This window comes from Ambystoma mexicanum, chromosome 4p (genome assembly GCF_040938575.1).
Source record: "Ambystoma mexicanum isolate Mex_15411 chromosome 4p, UKY_AmexF1_1, whole genome shotgun sequence".
Classification (NCBI taxonomy): Eukaryota; Metazoa; Chordata; class Amphibia; order Caudata; family Ambystomatidae; genus Ambystoma; species Ambystoma mexicanum.
Genome location: NC_090927.1, coordinates 863,602,727 through 863,616,033, shown reverse-complemented (window position 1 = coordinate 863,616,033; position 13,307 = coordinate 863,602,727). Strand labels below are relative to the sequence as shown.

The 13,307-nt window shown below is 47.0% G+C and overlaps 1 protein-coding gene across 14 annotated transcripts in view; it reads left to right on the top strand.

Annotated features, from left to right (window-relative positions):
- The window catches only part of FUT9 (fucosyltransferase 9), a 1,273,880-nt gene that overhangs the window by 897,457 nt on the left and 363,116 nt on the right, over positions 1 to 13,307 (top strand). For all 14 annotated transcript variants that reach the window (XR_011260450.1, XM_069606441.1, XM_069606433.1 and 11 more), the window contains one exon: positions 6,798 to 6,868. The gene's annotated coding sequence lies outside the window, so the exon portion shown is untranslated. The remainder of the gene's footprint in view (positions 1 to 6,797; positions 6,869 to 13,307) is intronic.

The window sequence follows — 13,307 nt, the reverse complement described above, 5'->3', positions numbered from 1 at the left end:
TTTATAGTAGCTTGATTGGACATTTCCTTTCGTTGCACTATTGTTTGAATTGCTACAGTACCAGCTCACTCCCCTCCTGAAGAGCATAGCATGCCCTTATTCCATGTTTCGAAAAGATATCAAGGAGATACACCTGTGTGGGTTCGCTGGTTTCACCTTTATGATCGGGATCACTGCTGGTTTAGTAATAGTGTGGAGCTGAGTAGGTGTTTTTGACACTACTCATCCTTTGTCAAGCTCAGGTCAAGGCAGGATATATGATAGCTCTGACCCTTCAATTGGGACATCTAAACAGGAGGACTTTCCTCCCAAGCAAGTTGCCTCCTGAAGATTAAAACAAACTCTGGTGTAAATAGCCGGCGGAAAGTCATGAAGCAAGAAAATACAGCAAGAATACCTTACGTCCAGGATAAAAGGAGAGAAGGAAGGCACTGAGTATATGTAGTATCGACATATGTAACGCTCTTGTCAGTTACAAAGCTTCTGTTGTTACTACCAGGGTTATCTCATTCTGGCCACTGCACCTATTTCCAGGAGAGAGAAGGGAGTGTTATAATAGATGTAGGATTGATTATGTATGATGAGGTAGGGCCCTGTCCCGCACAGATCAAGTGCACAGCTACAGAGGTATTCCAATGCAGAGCAACTGATTTTCATCAGAATCAGCATTAAACTATTCAAGAGAAACTAAATACAGAACTACATAGTCACAATACCAAGAACAAATCCCGAGGCACAAAACCAACAGCTAATCCAGAAAGTTCTTATGCATCCACCAACCATAATCCCAAAAAAGACCAGGGGTAGTCTCTGTTCCAAAAGACCAAAAGGGATGAAATACCAAGGCAGATCCAAAAAGGTGGTTGATCAGGAAGGCCATCATTGGTGCACAGTTCAATCAATCACTACGAGACACACAGAATCCAATAGAGACAAGAGCAGGAGAAGTCAGAGCGTCAAGGGTTAAAATGAGTGAATCAAATGGCAAAAATACAAAAACACAGCTCATGGGACAGACATTCCCATATTGAAGTGTGCAATTTCTCATCCATCTTTTTTATATCCTGTAGGAGACGTGGTAAACAGAATGGCCGTTGCAGAGCGGCTGTGTTCCCTTTGCACGCTGATGTTATCCAATTGATGCTGGTGCAGGGAACCATGGGACTCATGGTTCTGCACGCTTTGCTCACCCCCCCAGCACCATGCCAACCGGCATCAAAGGCCATAACAAACTCCTGGGATAAGTGGTCTGTGGGTCCCGGTCCTGACATCTGTAAGAGGATTTAATTCAACACTACAGCTAAGTCAATGCTTAGTCTGGGATACTGAATGGAAACCCTTATTGATATATCTTTATGTCCAGTTCATGAGTTCTGGATGACTACCCCTATATAACACCCCTCTCTTAGAATCCCCCTGACCCCACTGAGCCAAGAAGTAAATAAAACAAAATATAGATACCACGCTTTTCTAATAAATGAATGATCGATATCGCCCTTATAAATATAATGTTAATCAACAAGGGGTAATCTGACACTAGCACACTTCTTTATAATCAATGAGGAGTTGGTGTAGGATGGATAAAGTAGCAAAAATACTTTTATGATTTCAAGGGAAAAGCAATGAGGAATAAAATGCAGTACAGAAATACTTGATATGATTTTAGCAAAAGATAAGATAATCACTTTTTCTCTGGCAATTAACCCCCCTCCCCTATGCAATGTAAGAAATGGAAGGAGATGGAAGTAACACACACAGTTCTCAGGAATGCAATCAAATACAATACGAAATTCAATTCCCACCCCAGCAAGGTTAGAGAAAACCGGTATGAGTTTTAAAACACAGGCCCAAGTGCTTTGAATGTGGTGGCAATGAAGTTAAAAAAAATGCCGAAAATGGTTTTAATTCCCTTTAGGAGGTTCAGGGTGAGTGAGAGATACTTGGGATGAGTTCAGGCTCACTTTAGCAATGATTCAGAGATGGTGATTAAGAGGCAAACGAATTTTTAGCAAGGAAAGAAATGACTGCTGATGGTTACACGTGGCTGGATTTTTAACCAAATCGCAAATCGCGGTAAAATTCGTGAGTGCGTGAATCGCGATTACGGCAAAAGTATAAGGAGTCGGTGTCGGGTTCGTTGGAAAGCTGAGATCCTAAGCTTTCAGAGGAAAGTTAAACCAAGTTCCTAAGACGAACGGTTCCAGAGATATGAACGCTTTTATAAGGGTCGTTTTTCGGATTTAAAGTAACTCAAATTGACAAGTGACAGCTATGCAGCTGCAGAATTGACAAGTGACAGTGGTGCAGCTTTACAAAATGACAAGTGACAACTTCTAGGAGGCAGTTCCGGTTATATTAAAATAGTTTGGATTAGATTATTTTAAACTAAGAGCTTATTTCTGTCACAATCTGACCGGAGTGCTCACAATATATTTTGGAAGGACTGGACCTCGTCACGGAGCTGATCAATCAGGCTAGCGGCACTTCACAGCGATATGGTCTCTGGGTCTGCGGTTCTGCACGGTCTGGTCTGGTCTGGCCCTGGTCTGGTCTGTCCGGATACAGCGGTCTCTGCACGGCTCCTGGATCTCTGCACTGGTTCTGGCAAAAGTTCTTGGCAAGGGATTCAAGCAGCTCGCCCAGCTGTGAGTAGCTTGCAATGATTTGAGGCCTGCTGCAGAGAACTCAGCTTGTGGTTTTAGGCCTCTGATTTAGGTTCTAAAGTATAAGTTCTAGGTTCTGGAGTATGTAGCTGGAGTCAGTCTGGAACTGGTATCTTCTGGATGTTGTGTGATCCGGCAAAACGCTCCGCAGCAACTGGATTTGAATGTCTCTACCTGTCCCAGCAGTCTCTTTTTATGTGTTTTGGAAAGTTGGTGTGTGCGTTGGTCATAACTAAACCTGCCCCTCTTACTTATCATTGGCCAATCCCTCCTCTCTCCCTTGATTGGGGGAAGGAAATGTGAGTCAGAGTGATGCTGTAGGTTTTATGGTCAGAGGAACCTCCCCTTGTCAGTTTGCCCACAAATCTATATTTGATTCAAATACATCCTTCCCAGATATACAATTTGTTGAAATTACATGTGCACATTATATATTGCTTATGGTCCATGCTTGTCCGCCTCTGATCTTCCTGGGGGCTTGCATTCAAAAATGACAACATTTTGCGCTTTTTAACTGGCTTTGCAATATCGGACATTTACCCAAATTTACACACATGTGCGCAAGGAGTATGGACATTAATTGATGAAGTGTCAGATTTTTAACATGCAGACATTTGGAGTGAGACCCTATTTTCCGCTAGCAACCCCCCAGAATACACCACAGGGTCCTAACGCATCTCAAAATGTTCACAGAAAAATCACAAAAATAATGATATTACTTATATAATTCTGACAAGTCCACACTTTGAGTTATCTATCTTTTTGAAATTATGCCCTGGTCAAAAAGGGGTGTGGCTTCCAACATCACAGGGTGAAATAACTGGTTTATCCACTTCCCCCAAGCTCAGCTGCTAGCAGAGGCACTGCCCCTCCCAGTTTCCCCTAAGAGGAAGCCACTTTACGGTCCCCCAATATAACATTTGCCCGAGTCCAGGACAGGCCTTTGTTCAACTCCCTGTAGTCCCCAGCTGCTCCACCCCTAATCTAATCAACAGGGCCATGTGACCTCTGGATGCAGCCAGGCCTGGCAGCCAGGCCTGGGAGCACAGCTGTTGATCCAGTATCAACTCCTGTGGGGGGTAGTTGTCAGGCAGAATTCAGTTTCATTAAGCCAGGTTTCAGCTAAATGTCACTTTTTGTTCCCAGTTTTCTACATTCAAATCAAACTGACAATTTTTACATATACATTAAATAATTACTTCCTTCAAGTCATTTCAGAATATAGTTTTACATTGTATCCACCTCTTAGCAAGTCTTTCCTTGGTCTGGTTTTGTTTCATTTGTTCAGTTTTAAACAAAAGTCTGGTGGTTTTAAAACGCCGGCTTTCTGATGGTGGTGAGTACTGGTAATGCAACCATTTTTGGGATTAAGAAAATGAATTCCCCACAAGAAGGTTGTATCTTTGGAGTGGTCTCGTGCCAACTGCGCAGTTCTCCTATTCTGGCGTGAATGTGGGCGGCGATAGCTCATCCCCACATCCACCCAGTCTATTGATTTAGTTTGTTCTGGGATAGAATAATGGGCGGCGACAGCTCATCCCCACATCTACCCAGTCTATTGATTCAACATGGGTCAAAACCCATGACACATCTTTGTTTCATCACTTTTACACTTGTGGGTGAAGGAACTTGGTGCTCTGTAATGGGTGACCACTTCTGTGTTGCTGATTGCCACCAGGCAGGAACATGGAACATCATGGGAATGTATACATTGTAATGAGTACTGTAACAATCCTTGAAGCAGATGAAAAATCTATACAAATGGAGGAGGATCCCTCAAAAGGGCTTTTGAATGGGTGCTTGTGGGGGTCGGCTGGGGTAGGTTCTGCACCTTAGCTCAATTTGTGTTGCATTATTCCCTTTGTCGCTTTGTTATGATTTAATAGACATAGGAGAGTTACTTAGCTAACAGACTACATTTTCAGCTATAAGAATAAGCAAATGGTTAATCCGATATATTTATATATGTACAATCAGAATAACAGGAACACAGTCATTTACAAAATCTAACACTACCCATGTATTCCTACAGACAAGTTTATGATTAAGCAAATTGCCCTGAGCCGCGGGGGTATTACTGAGTCAGGTAATGTTCGCATGGGTCTTAACAAAGGCACCGGGCCATTACCTGACTCAGTAATGCCCCTGTGGCGAGTGGCTTATGGCTATTAGTACCCCTGCCCGCAAGACAGGGCTACTAATAGCATTGTTTTTCTGTTTCGAAATGCTGCGTTTCCGAACAGAAAAAGAAAAAGTAAAAAAAATGGCAGCCTTTCCATGGTGGCCATCGGAAGCGGACGTGCTCGGAACAGAAGTGTACCCAATGCGTTCACTCTCAAAAAAGGACTAAAAAGAAGGTAAGTGGGGTTTGGAAGGCGGGAGGGATTGTTTGGAGGGGGGGTTAGGCGACAGGGAGAAAACACTTACCTGAATCCCCGGTGGGGGAGGTTGGCAGCCACCAGCCGCGTGGTGGCTCGGAGCTGGGATTACCCCATTCTGAGCCTCCTCATTGGCTGAGGGGCTTCCAAACCCTCACGCCCGGAATATGAAGGAAGTAGAAGATTCGAGGGATTCTGCGTCGGGTAAAGCCCCGGCCAGGGCCAATCAGATTGCGTCTAACAATCTGATTGTCTCTCGCCGGGTACTAATTAAGGAAAGAGTAAGGGTCATTTCATTTTGCAGTTTCCTACAAGTTTACAAATTTGCACAGCAATTTCAACACGTAAGTAAGGATGAAGAATTACTTCTTATTATGGTATGAAATTCAGTCTAAGGCCTCTTACAGAAATGTAATCAAACTGAGGTGAGGGTCAAACCTAAGGCCTATTTCAGAATCATAGGGCCTCATTACAAGTCAGCCAGTCCGGAAACAACAGTGGCGGTAAATCCACCGCCACCGTTGTTTCCGTACCAGATGATTCCAAGTCCTGCAGGCAGGAGGTGTCACTCCCATCAGGTCTGACCTGGCGAAAATAACACCACCCGCCTGTCAAAGACAGAACCGGTGTTTCCATGGTCCCCATCCCCATGGAGTCGGAATGGGGATTTACAGAATTCTGCCTCCAGGGTTGTAATGCCCCGGTGATTCTGGCAATCACAGAGGCAGAATGGTATTACCGGTCCGGTGGTAACCTGCCGGTTTTTCCGGCACGGCTACTGCCGGACTCGTAATGAGGCCCATAGTCTTAGAAATAGACATAATATAACACTTACCTGGTATCATCAGCGAGAACTCTATGGAGTCCCACCAAATCCCATCTGGATTCTATCTTCCATCAGGGAGAGGAAACAGTGGTGAAGTAAAAAACAGACAGAAATATGGAAATTGGTTGAGGTTGTGGCTGGCTACAACCTGAAGTTGAATTAACGTGCCTTTTGTATCTGGTTTTCAGTTTACTCTCGCCTGGAACTATAGCAGAAAAATAAGTCTGTGCTTCTTCCCTGTGGTCTGTCTTTTCACTGACAGCCCTCCCCTTGTTCCCAAAATATCTGGAAATGGATAACAGATCCCTGAACTGAAGCGAGTCCCAGAAGTTGGCAGCAATCCATGGGCAATGTAGGCCCATGGATTGTGGTTTCTGGATGAGCTGTTGGTTTTGTGCCTCGGGATTTGTTCTTGGGATTGTTACTGTGTAGTTCTGTATTTAGGTTCTCTTGAACAGTTTAATGCTGATTCTGATGAAAATCACTTGCTCTGCATTGGAATACCTCTGTAGCTACCAAAGACCTCTCAATGGGCTAGCTGGCTGCGTGAGTCTGCTTGATGAATATCCAAATCTCCGTAAAATGCACTAATGAGAAGCTTCCTTGGGGAAAGGATGGGAGCAGAAGTGTGCAAAAAGCGTTCCAACTGGTGCACACTCGCTAGGCTGTATATTTGGTAAAGCAAAGTGCCATTAGTCCGGCATGTTCCTTGGATTGATGAGGTTTATGTCTTGCAGATACACAAGTACATTTTAGAAAATATTGCAAGTGTTGCATATTCAAGTGTTCTTTCCAAATGTTCAGGTAGGATATTGAGGATTATTACCATGCAGGTTTAGTTGTTTCTGAGCAGAACAGAATTCATGGAGGTTAAATGTTATTTCTAAGATCATGCAGCAATTGCTTACTGGGTTTGTCTTATTTTTATAGGTGCAGGATAAGCCTCCTTTTGGGCCAGAAGCCAGCACCGTGAAAGTCTCAATCAGGAACGCTGAGAGAAGGTAAGTGCTCAGGAAGTCAGAATGCTAAACACATTTATGAACATGGGCAGGCCTGTTGATATGACATAGTCAAACGTGGCCACCACCTCAGTAGTCTAGGAAAGGTGGAGGAAGTTGCAGTCTGCTTTGTCTTCTCACTTAAGCCACATGGAACAGAATCTCTGAACATACCTTCATTTTCGCTGAACAGCCACCAATAATTTTTCATGCATTCTCTGCTTTGTCAGTTGAAGTGCCCCTCGTTTGCCAATTTCATTTTATTTGGGCACCCAACTTTCCTGATTGGAACATAACACCCCTTTGAACTCTGAAAACTCTTTTATCCTTATGGAATACCAAAATGTCTGCAGCCATTTGTGAATCAAGTTTGCTTCCTTGTTCTGACTGCTGTGTGCAATACAAACCTCCTGGCTGATGTCAGCATCCACCATGTAATCCTTTGCCTGGTTGTCAGTAGTAGTAACAATAATTATTGAGCACAAACGTATTTCCTGTACGGGACCAGTTTCAAGGCGCTGTACAAACTTCAGAATAAAAACAGATAGACAACAGAATACATAACTTAGCAGAAGAAACAGTGCTATTGCACCCTCTACATTATGGTACGTAAAATAATTGCTCACGAGTTTTCAGATGATGTTTAAAATGTTGTTGCATTATTCTCTTTCAAATAAAACTTGGCAAGATGTTTCACAAAGGATAGCCCACAGTCTGCATTATTTTCCTCCCATATGTTGGTTTGTGAAGGTGAGGTTCTTGGAGTAGATCTAAGAGGTCTGCTGCGAAAATATATCTGAGCCATGTAAGCTAGGTACTCAGGTACTCCGATTCCGGCCGTGAAAGGATGATGCCTGTTTTTGAGAGCAGTACTTCTTTTGAATTGAAAGTACCCATTCACTCTCCTTCCACTCTGAGGCTAAATATGCAACTATGTGCCATGAATCATCTTTTGACAGAAGCAGGCCCCTCAAATTAACAACAGCTACTCAATTTACCTTCAGTGTCCCATTAAAGGGACAGGTTCAGTCAGAGGTGTCTGTCTACCCACCAGCCTCCAGCAACATAATAGCCCCCACCAGCACAACAAGGTACTTAGGGTGAATAAGATGGCTGCCACCACAACAATCAATGGAAGAAGCATTCCCGAGACTGTGCCAAGCCGATCAAATGATTGGATGCAGAAGGAAGTGAAAATAACGCCCGCCCCCAGCCGGGAGGCGCAGCTGGGCTGGATGCAATGCTGGGTTATAAGGCTGTTCATGGTCACTGCTGGTCTCTGCTGAGACCGCTGCCTGCCACAGTCCTTCACCAGTACTCAAGGAATAACCAGCATGCTGCTGTCCCAAGCTCTGGGTACCGTGTTGTATGTCCAAGGAAAGCCCTGCAACTTGGAGCATGTGCCCGCCACAGTGGATGTCCAGGGCAATCGATGGCCACGCGCCACTTCCATTTGCCTCTCCTGTACTGTGTCCATCTCCTTCCCCTGACCCACCTCCTTCCTCATGCCATTTGGAATCTTCCCCAAAGGGCCCATGTTGTGTCCTCCGACAGCCATACAGTCTGAACACGGGCACCCTGAGGCCCCTACCAAGTCCACCTGTACACGCAACTTCTCAGAAATGCCAGGTCACGACCCAAGCATTGCTAGCAACTGGCTTCTTAGCCCCCACCGTTCGCATGAACACCAGCAGGATCCTCATCAAGAGCATTACTTCACACCCACCATCCCTAAAGCAGCAAAATCGTAACCTGCGGCTCAGAACACTTTGCTGACAGAGAAATGCCTGCAGTTCCGCCCTGACTTCCTATGACACCTGTTCAGAAATGACGCCAGCACCACTCGCCCTGTCGATAGGGATGCTAATGCTTCTGCTCACATATATGCTGCACCTAGCTAGTCAGAATATTTCCCAGCACCCCTAAGGCTGCTGCAATTGTAGCTGCTCCCACGTATGTTACTGCATGCCAAGTGAAAAATGTGAATTGGTCCCCCAGTGCTAATGTCTCTGCTCACAACCATGATGCACGTAGCCATTTGACAAATGTTCCCAGAGCCCCTAAGGTTGCTGCAATTGTTGCTGCTCCTATGTGTGTTACTTCATGCCAAGTGAAACCTACAAGGGTCTCCCTCAACCTTGCTCTGGTCTATGCCCGCTCCCTACCAGCCCATGCCCTGGATATCCATGACCTCCTTATTACAGGCAATCTAGACACCCTGGCCATCACTGACACATGGCTACATACAGCCTCAGGTCCATCCCTCTCTTTAGCAATCTCAACAGGTTACACCATTTTCCCGTCACTTGGCACTAGAGGTGGAGTAGTCGCCTTCATAGCAAAAGACCACCTTCATATAAGGCCATTAGACACCTCCCTTAATGAGCACTGTGGCATCCTATCAGTGAAACTGACCACCTCTGCCACCAACACTATCACAATCCATGCTGTCTACCATCCACCTGGCCCCATCCCTACCTTTGAAGGAGATCTTTGCCACACGTTAGGAGTCAACATCAAGCCTTCTTCAAAAGTGATCCTCCTGGGTGACCTTATGCTGTGTCTCAACAACCCCTCCTGCCCTCAAGCATCCTCCATGGCCAACTCCCTCAATGTCATGGCGTTTAGCCACTGCATCAGCGCACTCACCCACAACAAAGGTTGCACCTTGGATTGGATTGCAGACCTCAACTGCCTTGCCACCATTAGTTCCAACTCTCCCTGCCTATGGTCTGACCACCACATCATTGCCTTCACTATCCCTCTAACCCTACAAACCAAACCTTCTACCACACAGCTTCTGCCATCCTGGGTATTTAGCTCTCGTAAACTATCTAAGGATCACCTCCTACCATTTCTCGATGTACTCAAACAGGAGCACCTTGGCTCACCAGATCCTAATACTCTAGCAGACCTATATGCCACCACCCTAACTACTGCAGTAGACACCACCCGCCCCTAGCACTAAAAAAAACCCAAACCCTCAGGGAATACCAACTAATTGTTAACCCCTGACCTCCTAGACCTCTGCACCAAAAAACGACCTTCAGAATCATGCTGGAAGAAAACATCCTCAGATGGCCCAATGCTGGCATTTATAAGGGCATGCAGGCAGTACAAACAAGCTATCATCCAGGCCAAAGGGAGGGGCGTGGCCTGCACGCATGGAGTGAAGTCAGCAACCCGCCGTGCTCCTGCCCATGATCCTACAACGGCCGATATAACGGCGTCTGAACTAAAAGATCCGAGACACAAATCAACGTGCTCGCAGGAGAACCCTTTTGCCGCACTTGACCGTGTCGCTGGAAAAAATCGGCACCAGCAACGCAGTGAACGGAGCATCGGAAAAGGCACCCCGGTGGCACCCAAGATGGCGGCTTCCAGCACGGAGGCTGACGGAGTGCCGCGACAGTGAGACGGACTAGAGTGCCGGCGAGCTTGCTGGATGAGGCTGATGTCTCGGGCCCATCTGCGAGCAGCCGAAACGAAGCACGACTAACACCGGCACGAGCGTTGTGGCCTCGGTGCATTCACGGCGTACTGAAAGCGAGAGGAGATCCCAGTTGGAGGATGAGCACAGGAGGTAACGGGGAATCCCAGCGGTGCACTGAAGCAGGGACGGAGCGGACCGTTCGGTGCCCGCTCCTGCCGGCACCCGTTAAGAGGATCGCCGAATCGTCTGGTCGGGAGACCGCGAGTGCTATCAACGGATAACTCCTCGCAACACGGTCCCATCGGTTGGAGGCGGAAGGTGAACCCGATTGCTGGAAACAACTGAGGCACGCTGGGAATAGTCCCATACACGCACCTGGTTATCTTAACCGGTAGAAGGAACCACAAAGCACCCACAATACGGAGGATCCACAGAAGGTAATTCTATGCCTGAAATTTGGCGGGCTAAGTAATACGCCAGGCGAGCCTCTGGACTAGGCGGCTGGGACCGGACGCACCACCACCATCCGGGAACCCACAACAGTCTGTTGCACTGCTCCCTACTAACCCAAATACCACCCCACAGTGCCACAGATCTTACCGGGGCAAAAGACACCGCTAACCAGACGGGACCGCCGGAGACATCTAACGGTTGGAGAGAATTGAATACTCACACGTGTGCCCAAAAGGTAGAGCTCCCACCCCGCCTGCCGGAGGCACAAAACGCGAAGACTGGAGGCCAAACACAGCCCATAAAGCCCGGCGGGTCAGATACTGGATCCGCACTGGACCTGTAACCATATTCCGCCTGAATAAGGGCCACCCGAAACAAACCTTTGGTCACAGGCTAAAGCTCATATCGTAGAATACAAGTCTGGATACCCCAAACCGGGCCATGTCACCTCCAAAGAACAGATCAAAAACTGCAACGATGGACGCCTTCACAACGACTTTGCAAAGGCAGCAACCAACGCAGGAGATCAATCCCCCGACTGAGACACCCACTCTGGTGGCGGACCCCCGAGACACTCAAATCCTGCAGGCTATTGCGGCCCTACGAACTTCCATGGAAGATAAGATAGGAGAAATCAGGTCAGACATTCAACTAATGAGGCAAGACGCCCGCAACCTGACGGAAAGGGTGACCAAAACTGAAGCCTCCCTACAAGAAACCAGTGAGGACACATGTGAACTGAAGGCAAAAGTCCAAGAACTGGAATCAATAGTGGCTAGACTGGAATCTCGCTCCGAGGACGCGGAGGGACGTGCCCGCCGCAACAATGTTCGAATTCTTGGGATTCCGGAAGACACGGAGGGCCTGAACCCCACTGAGTTCATCGAATCGCTGCTACTTCAGGAAATTGGAGCAGGCAATCTCACCCAGGGATTCTCTGTGGAACGTGCCCACAGGTCTCTCCAGAAAAGGCCGCCACCTGGTTCATACCCACGCCCAATAATAGCTAAAATCTTAAACTTCCGAGATAGAAAGGTAATATTGCGGTTCTCAAGAGAAGGCGGAGAGATCAGAAGGAACGATTCTCTAATAGTCATATACCCTGATTACACCCCCACGGTGCAACGAGCGCGGAACTCCTTCGTACCGATAAAAGCTAAACTACGGGAACTCAATCTGAAGTATATGCTGCTGTACCCAGCCAGACTCAAAATACTGTACAAAGGGAAGGCAATCTTCCTTGAAACTCCGGCGGCTGCAAATATGTGGCTTGAACACAACAACCTCGCCGATGACACGGAAAAACTCGAAAAAGGAAACAAGCGATAAAGCAACGATTGAAACTGCCTGAGAAAAGGATCACGACACTAAGCAATCACGACATTGTCTGCGGAGCCTGAATTAACGCTGCAACTAACAGAAGTCTTAATTGGGCAGGAGCACGAGGGCCCAAGTGCAGGAACACCAGCGACCCGCCCCACCCAATACAGTGTTGGCCGAATGCCTACACACCACCCGTACCGAAAGGCCTGGAGAGGCCCCGGAGGCTCGGGAGCCCCCGAGCGTTGTGAGTTTGAAACAACTGCTGGGGGCAGTTACTTGTTGTTCCCTTTGGTTAACACATCCTTCGAGATGAAAGTTGAGAAAGTTGGTAAGTCTCCGAACGTCAATATGAGGATAAGGGATGAGAGGGTGGAAATAGTGGACTTGATGGGTTTGAACCTACAGCTAAAGGAACTTTGTGGGGACTCAGCCAAGTTAACAGATGGCCCCTATGAGAGGTGGATTGACCCCGGACCCCTTCTGAAACCATTATGGCTGGTCAATTCAGGATAATGACATGGAATGTGCGGGGCCTGGGTACCTATCTCCGCAGAAATAGGTTTAAATCCTACCTGCATAGGAAAAAAGTAGATATAGCTCTGCTACAAGAGACGCACTGCACTGCCGAGTCAGAGGCGAAGATCAGGGAACACTGGGTGGGACAGGGCTTTGGGGCCTCCTACTCCAGATTTGCAAGAGGGGTTTACACCTGGATCAACCCCCAGGTACCGTTCCGACTCACCAAGATGGAAAAAGACCCAGAAGGCAGATATGTGGTAATATGGGGGACCTTTGAGCAGATGGAAGTATGTATTGTGAATTCGTACTTCCCCAATCACAATATCCCAACGCACTTGAGGGAGCTGAGTACTAAAATGCTACAATATAGGAATGGCTTCTTTATATGGGGGGGTGATTTCAATTGCGTCCATAACCCAACGCTGGATAGGTCCTGGCCTCCAACAAGGGGGCCCTCCACTGCCACCACGTCCCTGAAAGCTATGACCGATGAACTAAATCTGGCAGATGTTTGGCGGGAAATACACCCAGAGGAAAGAGGTTATTCGTACTTCTCGTCTCCACATGCCCTTCACACTAGATTAGATTATTTCTTTGTGGGTAGAGAGCACTTACCTCAGATAGGGGATGCGCAATATCTGGGAAGAACCATTTCAGACCATTCTCCACTCCTAATGGAATGGAATCACACTGGCCCAAAACCTCCCATCCCCA